Genomic DNA, 15,522 nt, shown 5'->3' with positions numbered 1-15,522 from the left:
ACACATACTATGCTCCTTGTCGAAATTTGATTGGAAGTTTAATGTACATAATGCTTTGTACTCGTCCGGATATTGCAACAGCCGTCAATATTTTAAGTAGATATACTAATAAAAATAATATAGAACTTTGGAAAGGTTTAAAAAGTGTTCTGAGGTACCTTAAAGGAAACATTGACATAAAACTAATTTAAAAAAAATATTGATTTTGAAGATGTTTTCGTTGGCTATGTTGACTCCGATTGGGGTGGGTATGAAACTGATAGAAAAAGCACAACAGGTTATCTTTTTCAAATGTTTAATTCAAATCTTATTTGTTGGAACACAAAAAGGCAGAATTCAGTAGCGGCATCATCTACTGAAGCAGAGTATATGGTCTTGTTTGAAGGTGTAAGAGAGAGTATGGTTGAAGTCTCTTTCAAAAAGTATTTATATTAAACTAGACAAACCTACAATTTTTTGAAGATAACCAGGGTTGTATAAGCATAGCCAGTAGTTCATCATATCATAAGCGGTCGAAGCACATAGATATTAAATATCATTTTGCCAGAAAGCAAGTAGAAAATAATCTTATTTCTATTGAGTATATTCCCAGAGAAAATCAACTGGCTGATATTTTTTACAAAACCATTATCTACTGGAAGGTTCATAGTGCTGAGAGGCAAGTTGGGACTGCTTTGAGAAGTCTAAAGTAACAAAATCTCATAAACTAAACTGAAGTTAATTTTTTTAAGTAATGTTTAACGTAACTTTTGAAATGAAAATAATATTTTTTTTGCTTAAATGACATGAATGAATGATTTTTCTGGGTTTTTCCAATCTAAATGGTGAATGCCAGATCATATTGTAATACCTCCTAGAGTACACACACCAGTCACAGTAATTGAATTATTATTTGAATTTGTTTTTTTGAAAATTAATATAATGTAATTTTTGAGGGGGCGTGTTGACTAACATAACAAAAATAACATTATAAAAGGCCAAAAAAATTAATGTACGGGCATACTGTCTTCTTTACCTCCTCTTTCCTATTCGAAACGTGTAAGTGGCTGGTCGTGTGAAAATCAAGAAATAAAATCTAATAAATTATAATCAATCATAAAACAATTAAAAATATTATTGTGCTTTTATTAAAAACTAAACTAATACTAAGCCAACCAAACCAATATTACAACAAATATAAATGTCTTTTTATTAGTTCCACGGTTGTCACCATGCCTCCATGAGCTGTAATCGTGGAATCATGAGCACGTGATATAACTTCTGCGGTCAATCTTTGCGGCAGACACAATTTCCACATTTTCTCTTTACACTCCTCGGTACCATCATTAGTTCAGTCCTAATATACACCAAGTTATCCATGACCTTGATATCAGGGTATGACTGCAAATTTTGTGGTACTTTCTCCTTTAGTTTTTGATACTCTTCATCCTTAAAACAGTCTGAAGATAAATCAATTTTTGGCCCAAATGAGCCTAATTGCGCGATCTCTTCGGAGTACATACGCGACAATGCATCTGGTACTATATGTTCTCGTCCCTTTCTATGACTTATCTCAAATTTATAACCTTGCAATTGCATCGCCCATCTCGCTAGACGCCCTTTAAGATTGGACTGCTTCATCAACCAAGATAGACTGGCATGATCTGTAACAATCTAAAAATCTTGAAGTTCTAGATAACAACGATAGCGTTCTACACCCCAAACTACGGCTAAGCATTCACGTTCCGTGACACTGTAATTTCTTTGTGCCGCGTTTAGCTTTTTGGACATATAGGCTATGCGTTTTTCTTCACCTTCCAAATCCAACTGCACTAAAACTGCACCAACACCAACAAAGCTTGCATCACATTGAAGAAAAAACTTTTTACTAAAATCAGGGTTTTGCAAAACCGGAGCAGTCGTCAGTTGTCTTTGAGATCATCAAAAGCTTTCTGCGCACTATCTGTCCATTGAAACTTCGTTTTCTTTCCTAGAAAATCTGTAATCGGCGCTGCAATTTCTGAAAAGTTTGCAATGAATCTTCGATACCATCCTGCTAATCCTAAAAATCCATGCGATTGTTTTAGGGACTTAGGTGTAGGTCATCGCAAAATCGACTCAATCTTGCTTGGATCAGTTGAAATTCCGCCTCTGCCAATTATGTACCCTAAATATTTAACTTCGGTCACACAAAACTGACTCTTCTTGAGATTTAACATTAGATTCGCTTGACGAAATTGATCCGCTAATCTCATCAAAACTGATATATGTAAATCAAAAAATCAATCCGAATGGCATTACTCGAAATTGGTACAAAGGCCTTCCTGGAATAGTAAATGCTGTAATTCCACGAGATTCTTCTGATAATTCCACTTGCCAATACGCATCTTTAAGATAGATTTTAGTAATGATTTCGGCATAAGGAAGCCGTGCGAATATTCCATCAATACTTTGCAACATAAATTTTTCCATAGCTGGGGCTACAGGGTAAAACCTTTACTTAATCGGTTTTGCCGATCCGACATTTATATGATGTTAAATCAACAGTGTTCGCCCAAGCCCTTTCCTTTTAAATGACGGAAATAATTTCTTTTAGCTTAGCGGACGTTGACGATACTATGCGCAGTACGTTCAAGTGGCCCCTACGACACCAGGACGTAGCTTGTTACGCGCGAGCCCAAGCAGATAACTGCCCACCTCCCACCCGACCGACCGAGGGGTGCAGCCGTATAACGCACGGCACGAATCGCGTGGACAAATACACAAAAAACAGACAAACAAATAATACTATAGCTATCTATTAACTAAATGGGATAGGATAGATGTTTTAAGCATATTAATAGAAAACTCTGAGCCGATTACAGGGAATAGAAGGTTGTAATCAGAGCAGAGGACCCTAAAAGGTTCATGCATAGCATAGTTAGAAGAACAACGACTAAGGGATAAAGGTATCAAAGGATGTCTACTCCGTCTACATGGTACCGACAGATTCACCTGAGCTAATAACTCAGGCGAGTCGATATCACCAATTAGGAGCTTGTGCATAAAAATGACACCAAGCATAATTCTACGGTTAGTTAGGGGCGTAATTTAACTGCCGCCGTGTACAGACGTGTTTTTTAATGCACTCCGCAAAAATTGAGTGTAAAAAAAAAGACCGCGTTTGCAAAAATTTGTGTAAGGCTCTCAGTCGCCCCAGAGACGCCTATTTACAATCATATTGCTATTAGATTGCTCTAATAGCAATAAATACTAAGTTGCAACAACAAAGTGCGTAATTTTTACAAAAGCCATGTCCACCAATTCGGGCCCAAGCTCTCTCGATCCCCAACAGCAACAGCTACAAGAACTAATTGTACAACAACAACGTGAGCGTCGACTCTCGGTCCAACGCAACAACGCGTACTTTTCGGTGGTGTCGCCGACCCCACTGAATGCTAACGTAAGCAATAACACCGAAAGTGCCAGCCACTCAGCAATCAAAAGCAACTTACCGTGGAGAGAGCAGTGTGCTTCTCCATCAATAACGATAACTGGGTCACCGATTGCACCGACCAGCACCGTCAGCTCGTTGACAGCAACTACTGCAGCGTCTGCCGAAGTATTGACCTGCCTCAAGCCGTCAACGACAAGTCGCCCTGAGTCAGCCACAATAGTAAACCCAACGACTTCTGTCCAAACTGGAATGGATAGATATATTAAAATAACTAAGCGGAAGCTAAGCCCGCAAAAGAAAAAAAGTGGCAACACGCCGAAAATAACCAAACCAAATGAACGAGTAGCACCCCTTAGCGGGAATCGTTTTAAAATTCTTGCCGATCAGCAAGATGATCAAGCCGGCGCTGTAGATAAAGTTAAATCGGCTAGACCACCCCCCTTATACATCCGTGGAGCCAACTGCAGCGCCCTGATTTCGAAGCTAGTAGAAACAGTAGGGGCAAATAACTTTGTTGTAACCCCTCTCAATAGGGGTAACATTAAAGAAATTAAATGTCAAACCCAAACTGAGGACAATTTCCGCATCATTGAAAAGTACCTCCGTAATGCTAACATCAACTTCTATACCTACCAACTAAAAAGCAGTAAAGGGCTCCAGGTTGTGTTGAAGGGGATTGAGCCATCGGTCCCTACTCAAGAAATAGCAGACGCGTTGGTCGAAAAAGGGTTTGCGGTCAAATCCGTTGTCAACATCATCAACAGGAACAAAGTCGCACAGCCGCTCTTTAAAATCGAGCTCCAACCAGATGCAAAGCGGTCGAAGCCAAATGAAGTGTACCCAATCTACAACCTACAGCTCCTATTGCACAGAAGAATCACCGTAGAGGAGCCCCATAAGAGACACCAACCACCGCAGTGTAAAAACTGCCAGGAATACAACCACACCTCTAACAACTGCAATCTCAGGTCAGTGTGTGTTGGCTGTGGCGAACATCATAAAGATGGCATTTGCACCAAGGACAGAAACAATGTCGCTTTAAGGTTATGCAGTAACTGTGGAGGGAACCACACGGCCAACTACAGAGGATGTCCTGTCTTCAAGGATCTTAAATCTCACCTAAACGGGCGCAAACCCCCAGCTGGACCAAAAATCACCGTCAACGCCTCTAAAACTACACCCGAGGTATTCTTCGCCAAGGCTGTTAGATCATCTAACTTGCCTGCTACATACAGTCCTAGTGTATCCTTCGCTAGTGTGCTCCGAACTGGACAGACGGAGCCCGCAAAAGAGACCCCGTCACTTCACCATCTACAGAATCCGCAACCTAGCGCACCAGAGCTTGGCCAGCAAACTCCAAGTGGCTTAGAAGCCCTATTGATCTCACTCAATCAAAACATGACCACTTTTATGACGTTCATGCAAAACTGTATGCAAGAACTGATGCGGAATCAAAACCTGCTTATTCAGAAGCTTATCGAGAATAAATAATGGCTTCCCTACGTCTATGTCTTTGGAATGCTAACGGCATCTCCAAGCACAAAAATGAACTGCAACTATTCCTAGACTCAAGTGAAATCGACGTTTTGCTGATTTCGGAAACACATTTAACATCAAAAAATAATTTTCAAATACCAAAATATACCTTCTATGCAACAAACCATCCAGACGGAAAAGCTCATGGCGGGACTGGTATCCTAATCAAAAACCGTATAAAACACTCGTTCCTCAACAGATTTGAAACACAGCACCTACAAGCAACTGCTATAACCGTTCAAACCAGCTGCGGCAACACTACATTGGTTGCCCTGTACTGCCCACCACGCTTCTCAATCTCTGAAAAGGAATTTACCGATTTCTTTAACACACTCGGAGATCGCTTCATTGCAGCAGGGGACTATAACGCACTGGGGATCTCGCCTGGTAAATCCTAAAGGCAAGCAGTTGTACAACACAATAGTCAACCCTCTCAATAAGATGGATTGCGTCTCACCGGGTAGGCCTACTTATTGGCCTACAGATCCACAGAAAGTGCCTGACTTGATTGATTTCGCAGTAACCAAGAGGATTCCACGTAATCGGATCACTGCGGATACACTGCTAGATTTAAATTCCGATCACTCTCCAGTATTATTCACACTATTAACAAGACCTCAAGTACTTGATCGCCCATATAGGCTTACAAACAACAAAACAAATTGGCTTAAATTTAAAATGTACATGAGTGCCCACATTGACTGTTCGCCGAAACTGGATGCTGCAGAGGACATTGATATGTGCGTCTCTGCACTTGAGTCTATGATGGCAGCTGCAGCAAAAGTATCTACTCCACCTGCCTCTTCTTACACTAAACCTGTTGACAGGCCTACGAACCGGCGGATAGAACAATTAGTAACGGAAAAACGACGTCTAAGAAGAGAATGGCAGATTACTCGCTCACCAGCAGCAAAACTTCGCCTAAGGCATGCTAATCGCAACCTCTCCAAGGCGTTAAGACAAGAGGAAAGCTGGGCTCAAAGAAAATACATAGAAAAGCTCAGCCCAACCAGCACTAAACATCCTCTGTGGAAAGCCCACCCAACTTTAAGCGCTCCTGCAGAGACAATTTCACCGATAAGGAGTCCAACCGGTGGATGGGCCCGCAGTGACGAAGAGAGGGCATCCGTATTTGCCACACATCTTAAAATGGTTTTCCAGCCAAATCCAACATCAAACTCATCTGTACTTCCCCCTTCGAGCACACTAACGGATAGTGAGTACTCGGAACTCCAATCGGACGAGATCACTGCAGTTATTAAAAACCACATAAAGCCAAAAAAAGCCCCTGGCCATGACCTAATCACACCGAAAATGATCCTGGAACTCCCTATCATTGCCATACAATACATCTGCAAACTGTTCAACGCTATAATAAGAATTGGCTACTTCCCAAGAACATGGAAAAGGTCCACTATCATCATGATTCCTAAAGTGGGAAAGGACAAAACCCAGCCATCATCCTATAGGCCAATTAGTTTGCTGCCATGTCTTTCGAAGCTTTTTGAAAAGGTCCTGCAGATCCGACTAAACTCATTTCTGGCATCGGAGAACACAATCCCTTCACACCAGTTCGGCTTCCGTGAAAAACATGGTACAATTGAACAAGTCAATCGCATAACATCCGAAATACGAACAGCATTCGAACTAAAAGAATACTGTGCGGCTGTCTTTCTCGACGTTGCCCAGGCTTTCGATAGAGTTTGGCTGGAGGGTCTGATGTTCAAAATCCGGCAAAAACTGCCACAGTACACCCACAAACTCATGGAATCTTACCTTTACAATAGGCAATTCGCTGTAAGATGTAATGGCTCCGTCTCTGCTGATTTTGAAATCAAAGCTGGTGTACCGCAAGGCAGTGTACTCGGCCCATTGCTCTACCTACTGTACACTGCAGACTTACCAACGAGTTTAGGACTTACAACGTCCACTTTTGCCGATGACACGGCAATCCTCAGCAGATCCAAATGCCCAATACAAGCCTCTGCAAAATTAGAGGAACACCTCAAGGTGGTAGAGGAATGGCTAGCAACCTGGCGTATCCGGGTCAACGAGCAGAAATGCAAACATGTTACATTTACGCTTAACAGAAGAAACTGTCCAGTTCTAATGCTAAACAACGTACCAGTTCCTCAAGCCGAGGATGTCACTTACCTTGGCATCCACCTAGACAGAAGACTAACTTGGCGCAAGCACATCGAGGCAAAAAAGTCACAGCTTAAACTGAAAGCAAGTAGCCTACATTGGATCATCAATGCTCGGTCCCCTCTACGTCTGGAATATAAAGTCCTCCTATACAACTCCGTACTGAAACCCATCTGGACTTACGGAGCCGTACTATGGGGGAAGGCAAGTACCAGCAATGTCGATATTATACAAAGAGCGCAGTCAAAAATTTTAAGATCCATCACGGGGGCCCCGTGGTACATACGGAACGACAACATTCAAAATGATTTAAATATACCTAGCGTAAAATCTGAAATAGGTAGTCAACAACTAAAGTATTCTGCGAAACTGGATGCACACCCAAATGTTCTTGCCAATTCCCTTACGCGAACTAATAATAGAACTCGTCTTAAAAGAAATGACAGACCAACCCAATAACAAGTGATTCGGGCCGCCTGCAATATCCCCAGGATTTATCTTAAGTACTAGATTAAGAAAAATATCTCAAACTTGTTGTTAGGCTCTAATTTAAGAGTAGATTCAACAAATATATATTAAACGTTAAAAAAAAAAAAAAAAAAAAAAAAAGTTAGGGGCGGAAGGTTAATCAAGAGAAGTCTACTAGAATACGAAGGCAAATTAACATTGCGATCCCAGCTTAAGCCACGAAGAGCAAATAGCAAGAACTGCTTTTGAACGGATTCAAGTTTAATCTGGTGCGACTCATATTGAGGTGACCAAATGCAAGATCCATACTCTAAAATAGGACGGACAAGCGAAGTAAAAATAACTTTAGTTGTATAGGGGTCATCAAATTCTTTTGACCATCTTTTAATGAAACCCAGGACACTCATGGCCTTTGCCACCGTGGTGGAAATGTGGGTGTTAAAATTTAACTTATGTTCCATAAGTACGCCCAAATCATTTATATTATTTAAACGTTCTAAAGGGCTATTGTTTAGAAAATAAGTGACCAGTTGAGGAGAGTTACGGAAAAAAAGTCATTACCTTACATTTGGTAGTGTTAAGATTTAGTAAATTAAATTGGCACCAGGATTGAAAGTTTTTAAGATCAGCTTGTAGCCGACTAAATGAATCTGTATCTTTATGAGTAAGACAAAGTTTGACATCGTCAGCATACATAAGCACACGCGAATGAACAATAACTGATGGAAGATCGTTAATAAATAGTGTGAAGAGCAGAGGGCCAAGATGACTACCTTGAGGTACACCAGAAGTCACAGGAATGGAAGCGGAAAAAGAAGACTTAAAAAGTACCTTCTGTTTTCTATTTGTTAAATATTCACGAACCCAAGAAAGGAAAAGGGGTGGAAACCCAATGTCGCTCAGCTTAGAAAGTAATACGGTATGATTAACGGAATCAAAGGCTTTGCTAAAGCCTTTATAGCTAAAGCTATATATTACATCAGTTTGTTTACCATTTTTAAACCCCTTGATAATTACTGATGTAAATTCTAAAAAGGTTAGTGGTTGTAGATCTACGTTTCACAAACCCATGTTGGGATGGCGAAATAATAGAGCTGCAAAAATGTTGCAATTGAGAAGTTATAATTTTCTCAAAAGCTTTCGGAATAGCGGACAATTTTGAGATACCCCTATAGTGAGAGGCTTCGGACTTTTTGCCATTTTTATGCAGAGGAATGATATACGACTCCTTCCAAATAGATGGAAAAGAGGAAGATTCGACAGACAATAGAAACAATTTTAAAATGGGTTTACATAATGCGTTTGCACAGAACCTGAGTACGCATCCAGGAAGACCATCTGGCCCCGGAGAATAAACAGGTTTAACTAATTTAAGTTCGCTAAGAATAGAACTTTCATCAATCACTGGATTGAAAATGCAATTAGCCTTTTTTAAATGATAAGGATACGGACTTGCTCGATATTCCGTTGAGGAATAAGTTGTTTTGAAAAGACTCGCAAACATATCGGCAATTGCCTGATCAGTGCTTGCTTTTTTATTTTGAAAAGACAAAAAAAGATGGGTGCACAGAGGTCTTACGTTTAGAATTAACAAAGTTATAAAATTGTTTAGGGTCAGAAGAAAACTGAAGCTTACACCGCTGAAGATAATTCTTATAGCATTGTGTATTAAGCATCATGAACTTTGAACGAGCGACTGTATACAGAGCATAATCTGATGAACGACGTGTTTTTTGAAACTTCTTATAATATCGTGTCTTCACATTTTTCAAATTGGATAGCTCACGAGAGAACCAGGGAGGTTTGTTAAGCCGCTCCAGCCTACCAACAGGCACACAAATATCAAAGAGTGAATTCAGAGTATCATAGAAAAAAAGAACAGCTAAGTTTTTTTTTTTATTTTTTTATATATATTACCTAGCTGTTATTTCTATTTTTTCATTAAGGCTGGCAAAGTCAGTCTTACGAAAGCACCTAGTCTTGAGGTAACTCATTTGAACCAAGTAATGGTGAAAGCAAGGGCAAATCAATTTTTAAATTTAATGTAGGATGAAATTTGTCTTCTGGAAGAACAAATGGTTCGATCCTAGAAACCTCACAATAAGAATCCAATACAAAAATAAGATCTAACGATTTTCTATTAGAATTTAAGACGGGATTGACTTGGGATAAAGATAAGCCTAGAAGGCCATATTTTTTTTAGTACTATCAAAAGGGGAAATTAAAATCAACTAAAAATATGAGTAAGTTTTATGAAAAAAAAGAGGAAAAACTAATGCCTCTAAATGATTTAAATATACCACCATGTCTGACAATGGTGGAATATAGGAACAAGTAATGAAAGCATTAAAAGATTTAAAATTTACTTTAACACCGACAAACTCAATCTCCTGGGTACTAGAAAATTGAATCATTTCAGATGATAAAGCAGCATCAACAGCTATCAGAACGCCACCACCTATACGAGAAATCCGGTCACGTCTGAATATAGAAAAGTTTGTGGAAAAAACCGATGCATCAGCAATATCAGGTTTTAGCCACGTCTCTGTAAAAGCTAGAATGTTATGTTCAAAAGAAAGACTATCTACATAGAGATTAGAAAGTTTAGATTTCAGCCCTCTAACGTTCTGGTAACCCAGGTTAAGGGACGAAGCTAGTTTTTTGACACACCAGCAGATGCTGATGTGGCAGGAATGGTATTAGTTGTTGTTGTTGGCAAGCTAATCGGTTTCCGATTTTTCTTTTTCACAGTATATTCCTTCACTAGTATATGTTTTGGCCAAAAATCTTCTCGACATATAGTGTCGAAGATATTGGCAGAAACACTAATTTTAAAGGACGAAATGTCCCGAGAGTAAGAAAATTTAAACTTCTCCACCGCAATATTCGAGACGTTAACTTTCTTCCGAATATAGGCTATTACATCATCAGATGTGCCAACAGGGTCTAGCCTAGAAACAAATATATGTTTCTTTGGTGGTATGCCAACGAGAGGCCGCGGTCCCGCAGCGTCAGCCGCAGCAGTAACGTTGGACAAGTCACCCACTGCAGCAGTCAACTTGTTTACGGGGCCCTCGATACTTTTAGAACAATCGGCAATTTCCATTGGAATGGGTAATTGCCCGGACACATCGGACACTACAATAGGCATCGTTTTTAAGAGATCATTCCCAGGTGATACTGGTAATTCCTTACTAATAGCATTCACAACCGGGCTCTTAAACGAAATCAATTGCTGTACATTAGGAGTGGACGGTGCATGAGACCGGTCGGGGACGATAAGAGACGCTGGCGGGTCTACAGATGCAGAAACACCCCAAGGACTGGTCCTTTTACGTTTCGGAGACTCATTCATAAGCGATAAACTTCTGAACTGAGTCTCCACCGCAGTAAACTCCGCTTGGAGTTTATTAAAACCTGCCCTTAAAGTGTCAAAACTATCTCTAGTCCGCCTCATGAAAGAGCGCATCTCATTCTCGACCTCTCGGCAAGCATCACATCCATATTTTAAGCCACCACCTTTAGCAATAGACTCCTTGATTCTGCCTGTGTAACCTGCACACTTAACGTGAACCGCATTGTCACACAACCAACAAAGAATATAATCATGGGAGTCAACCGCATTAGTGGCAACTATGCAATTATTTTTTGAGCAGACAACCATTTTATCAAAAAATTTAATTTAATTAAAAAAGGAAATACAAAAAATAAAAAATAAAAATTCTAAGGGTTAAAATTCTGTGTATAAGAATATACTGACCAGTTCTGACACAAGGGTTAATGTGCAGAGTAAGCCTTCACAACTAGAGAATAAAAAGAGATGAAAGCACAAAAAACAAAAACACGTATCACAGAGTCGCGGGTAGGCAAAAGACGAGAGCGCAAATCAATCAAGAATAGGAAAGAGCGGGAGAGCGCGTCAAATTGAACACATGCAACAACAATTTGTACGCAAGAGCGCGAGAGTTAGTTAAAACGGTAAAGACACAAACGCAAAAGAGATAAGCAAAACAACAACACCGCTAATGCAAGTATTGTTGTAAGTTTTGATTTTATTTAAATTTAAACAAAAGCGACAGCAAGAATTCGCGAAATGAAAATAAAATTCGGATGTTGAAATTATTATTAATTAAACCGATAATGAATTTAAGAAATTTGTGAAAGTATTTAATCGCGAGAAAAAAATAAAAATTGATAAGCGCAAAAAAAACACGTCCGTCCTCTGCAACGAGTGAAAGTTTTTTTCTAAATATATATATATTTATTTATTTTGTTTTGGTTTTTTTGCAATTTATTTATGAGCGTCTGTATTTATGTAGAAATGTTTTTTTAATGGGCATTTCGACATGAAATCCGACAACGACAAATGATTTATATCATTTTGCGTAAAGTGCGAAATGTGTCAGCCTGATGTAATACACACTCAACTTGATTGGATGGGGGAGTTGAAATCGTTTGACATTAGCCCGGAAAGTCATCGACAAAACAGCCAACTCGCTATGCTATGTGGGCGACCCTGTCTCTGAATAGTAAACGGATGCAGGAACTTGGCCCAGACATACCACATTTGCATATAAATATATTTCACTAACATATGTAAAGTTGTCATCCATATTTCGGGCTTCCTAATCGCATCCTTGGGCATTGAGCCAACAAACAAACTACTCTTTAGGCTATCGATTCTAATTACAAATTGTTTATTTCGGTCGCTTCTCATCTAGTGTCATTAGATAATACATTTAGTACATGCAAACCCCACGCTGCATTCGCCGAATACAGCGAAGAATTTGCTTTTTCCCGCAACGATGGCGAGGAATTCTCAGAATGGATCTCAGGTCTATCAAGCGAAATGTTTCAATCCAAATTTCTAAGCAGATAAGCAACGTCGGCGCACAGTCAGCGAAATTGGGAAGGGATAACGCTTCGGCGCCAAAGCGCGAGTACCCACTGAATAGCGATTTCCATATGGTATGACACTGTGAAAGTAACATTATTTTCATTGATTTAAATAGGGAAATTAAAATATTTACTTGAAAATGTAATGGTATCGCGTTGTATTGTTTCTCCATTAGCATCCGATTGAGGTGAATTGACAACATCGCCCTTTGATTTTCTATTTGATTTGGACAAAGGAGATAATTACGCTTTGTAGCCAACACGAAACCCTTTCCTTTTTCGTCAACCCCGCCGTCACTGCAAAACTACTTCTTTTTCTTCGGATTGTTAACCTTCCGCCAATTGGAATCCAGAGCCGGCTGTGTCCACATGGAGGCGGTCAGCACAGCAAGAAGTCCCTCGCCTTGTTGTGAGTGCAAAAAGGACAAACGACCGAATCGAACTGAATGCTTTCACACACAGAACATGATTTTTCGATTTTTTCTTTTTTCACAGTATTTTCCTTCTTTTGTATATGTTTTGGCCAAAAATCTTCTCGACATATAGTGTCGAAGATATTGGCAGAAACACTAATTTTAAAGGACGAAATGTCCCGAGAGTAAGAAAATTTAAACTTCTCCACCGCAATATTCGAGACGTTAACTTTCTTCCGAATATAGGCTATTACATCATCAGATGTGCCAACAGGGTCTAGCCTAGAAACAAATATATGTTTCTTTGGTGGTATGCCAACGAGAGGCCGCGGTCCCGCAGCGTCAGCCGCAGCAGTAACGTTGGACAAGTCACCCACTGCAGCAGTCAACTTGTTTACGGGGCCCTCGATACTTTTAGAACAATCGGCAATTTCCATTGGAATGGGTAATTGCCCGGACACATCGGACACTACAATAGGCATCGTTTTTAAGAGATCATTCCCAGGTGATACTGGTAATTCCTTACTAATAGCATTCACAACCGGGCTCTTAAACGAAATCAATTGCTGTACATTAGGAGTGGACGGTGCATGAGACCGGTCGGGGACGATAAGAGACGCTGGCGGGTCTACAGATGCAGAAACACCCCAAGGACTGGTCCTTTTACGTTTCGGAGACTCATTCATAAGCGATAAACTTCTGAACTGAGTCTCCACCGCAGTAAACTCCGCTTGGAGTTTATTAAAACCTGCCCTTAAAGTGTCAAAACTATCTCTAGTCCGCCTCATGAAAGAGCGCATCTCATTCTCGACCTCTCGGCAAGCATCACATCCATATTTTAAGCCACCACCTTTAGCAATAGACTCCTTGATTCTGCCTGTGTAACCTGCACACTTAACGTGAACCGCATTGTCACACAACCAACAAAGAATATAATCATGGGAGTCAACCGCATTAGTGGCAACTATGCAATTATTTTTTGAGCAGACAACCATTTTATCAAAAAATTTAATTTAATTAAAAAAGGAAATACAAAAAATAAAAAATAAAAATTCTAAGGGTTAAAATTCTGTGTATAAGAATATACTGACCAGTTCTGACACAAGGGTTAATGTGCAGAGTAAGCCTTCACAACTAGAGAACAAAAAGAGATGAAAGCACAAAAAACAAAAACACGTATCACAGAGTCGCGGGTAGGCAAAAGACGAGAGCGCAAATCAATCAAGAATAGGAAAGAGCGGGAGAGCGCGTCAAATTGAACACATGCAACAACAATTTGTACGCAAGAGCGCGAGAGTTAGTTAAAACGGTAAAGACACAAACGCAAAAGAGATAAGCAAAACAACAACACCGCTAATGCAAGTATTGTTGTAAGTTTTGATTTTATTTAAATTTAAACAAAAGCGACAGCAAGAATTCGCGAAATGAAAATAAAATTCGGATGTTGAAATTATTATTAATTAAACCGATAATGAATTTAAGAAATTTGTAAAAGTTTTTAATCGCGAGAAAAAAATAAAAAATGATAAGCGCAAAAAAAACACGTCCGTCCTCTGCAACGAGTGAAAGTTATTTCTAGATATCTAAAAACGAGAGTTCGAACTTTTCTAGTTCTTCTTTTTCTGCAATGTTGCGTTTAGCATACTGAAAATTGGCTGAAGTTTTATTTTCTGCTTCTAGAGAACACATCCCCTAATAAATTTTCTCGCATTTCCACTAGCTTTCGAAGATGAGGTATAGAGAGAATAAGTATATACAACAATTCATGACGAATGTATGTCAATAAATTACGTGTGAGCAACTGAATGAGTTGTTCTTCGTCTATGCTTTTCGACATAAGTGACATCTGATCTCATCGTAAAAGTTTTCAAAGGTTTCTCCTACTTTTTGTTTACGGACACGAATATCTTCTAGTATATCTGCATCACTTCTGTAATTTTTATATTGATATTTCATGGCTGCACAAAATTCTGACCACTCTAAGTTTACGACATCTCTGCGGTCTCTCCAATACCACTCTTTAGCTTTGCCTACTAAAAGAATATGCAAATTTTTGCATACTGCTTTAAAATCTTTGATTCGATAAAGAAACTCTTCGACCGTAACTCCTTTTGACAAACCTTCAAATTTTACATTCCAGATATGAATTAGCTGTGTAATTTTGTCTGGGTTATGACCTGTTCTGCTTGGTCTGACTGTAGACGAACTCCTTAGGAATACTTTGGTTTTGCACTGACGCATTTATATGTTGCTCTGCAATTCCCAGTTGTCCTATTCTTCGGTCTATTATGGACTCTATTTGACTGCTAGTTCTGTCATAATCAATTTCTATTTATATATACTATCTACTAGCGGCTAAGTTTCTACGAAGTACATATATTGAACCCATTTCCCTGAGGTCTTACTTGTTGTTTTCTTCGTTGAAGGCCGGTCTCTTCTCTATATTTGCAGTTACTTGATTAGCTTGTTCACCCCCACTAATATTTCTACGAGGCCGTGTATTTGGGCCATTCAACACTGCTCCTGTTGTGATTGCACCCATATAGTGTCGAAGATATTGGCAGAAACACTAATTTTAAAGGACGAAATGTCCCGAGAGTAAGAAAATTTAAACTTCTGCACCGCAATATTCGAGACGTTAACTTTCTT

The 15,522-nt window shown here is 39.5% G+C and overlaps 1 long non-coding RNA gene across 1 annotated transcript; it reads right to left on the bottom strand.

Moving 5' to 3' along the window:
• Positions 1-12,244: 12,244 nt before the first annotated feature.
• LOC137574916 (uncharacterized) lies at positions 12,245-12,852 on the bottom strand. The gene is made up of 2 exons (XR_011032069.1): positions 12,595-12,852; positions 12,245-12,540 (listed from the first exon to the last, which is right to left on the bottom strand). It is a non-coding gene; the product is annotated as an uncharacterized lncRNA (long non-coding RNA).
• Positions 12,853-15,522: the final 2,670 nt, after the last annotated feature.

This window comes from Drosophila tropicalis, unplaced genomic scaffold (genome assembly GCF_018151085.1).
Source record: "Drosophila tropicalis isolate 14030-0801.00 unplaced genomic scaffold, ASM1815108v1 contig_501, whole genome shotgun sequence".
Lineage (NCBI taxonomy): Eukaryota > Metazoa > Arthropoda > Insecta > Diptera > Drosophilidae > Drosophila > Drosophila tropicalis.
The sequence above is the reverse complement of the archived record's forward strand: the minus strand, read 5'-3'. Positions and strand labels throughout refer to the sequence as shown.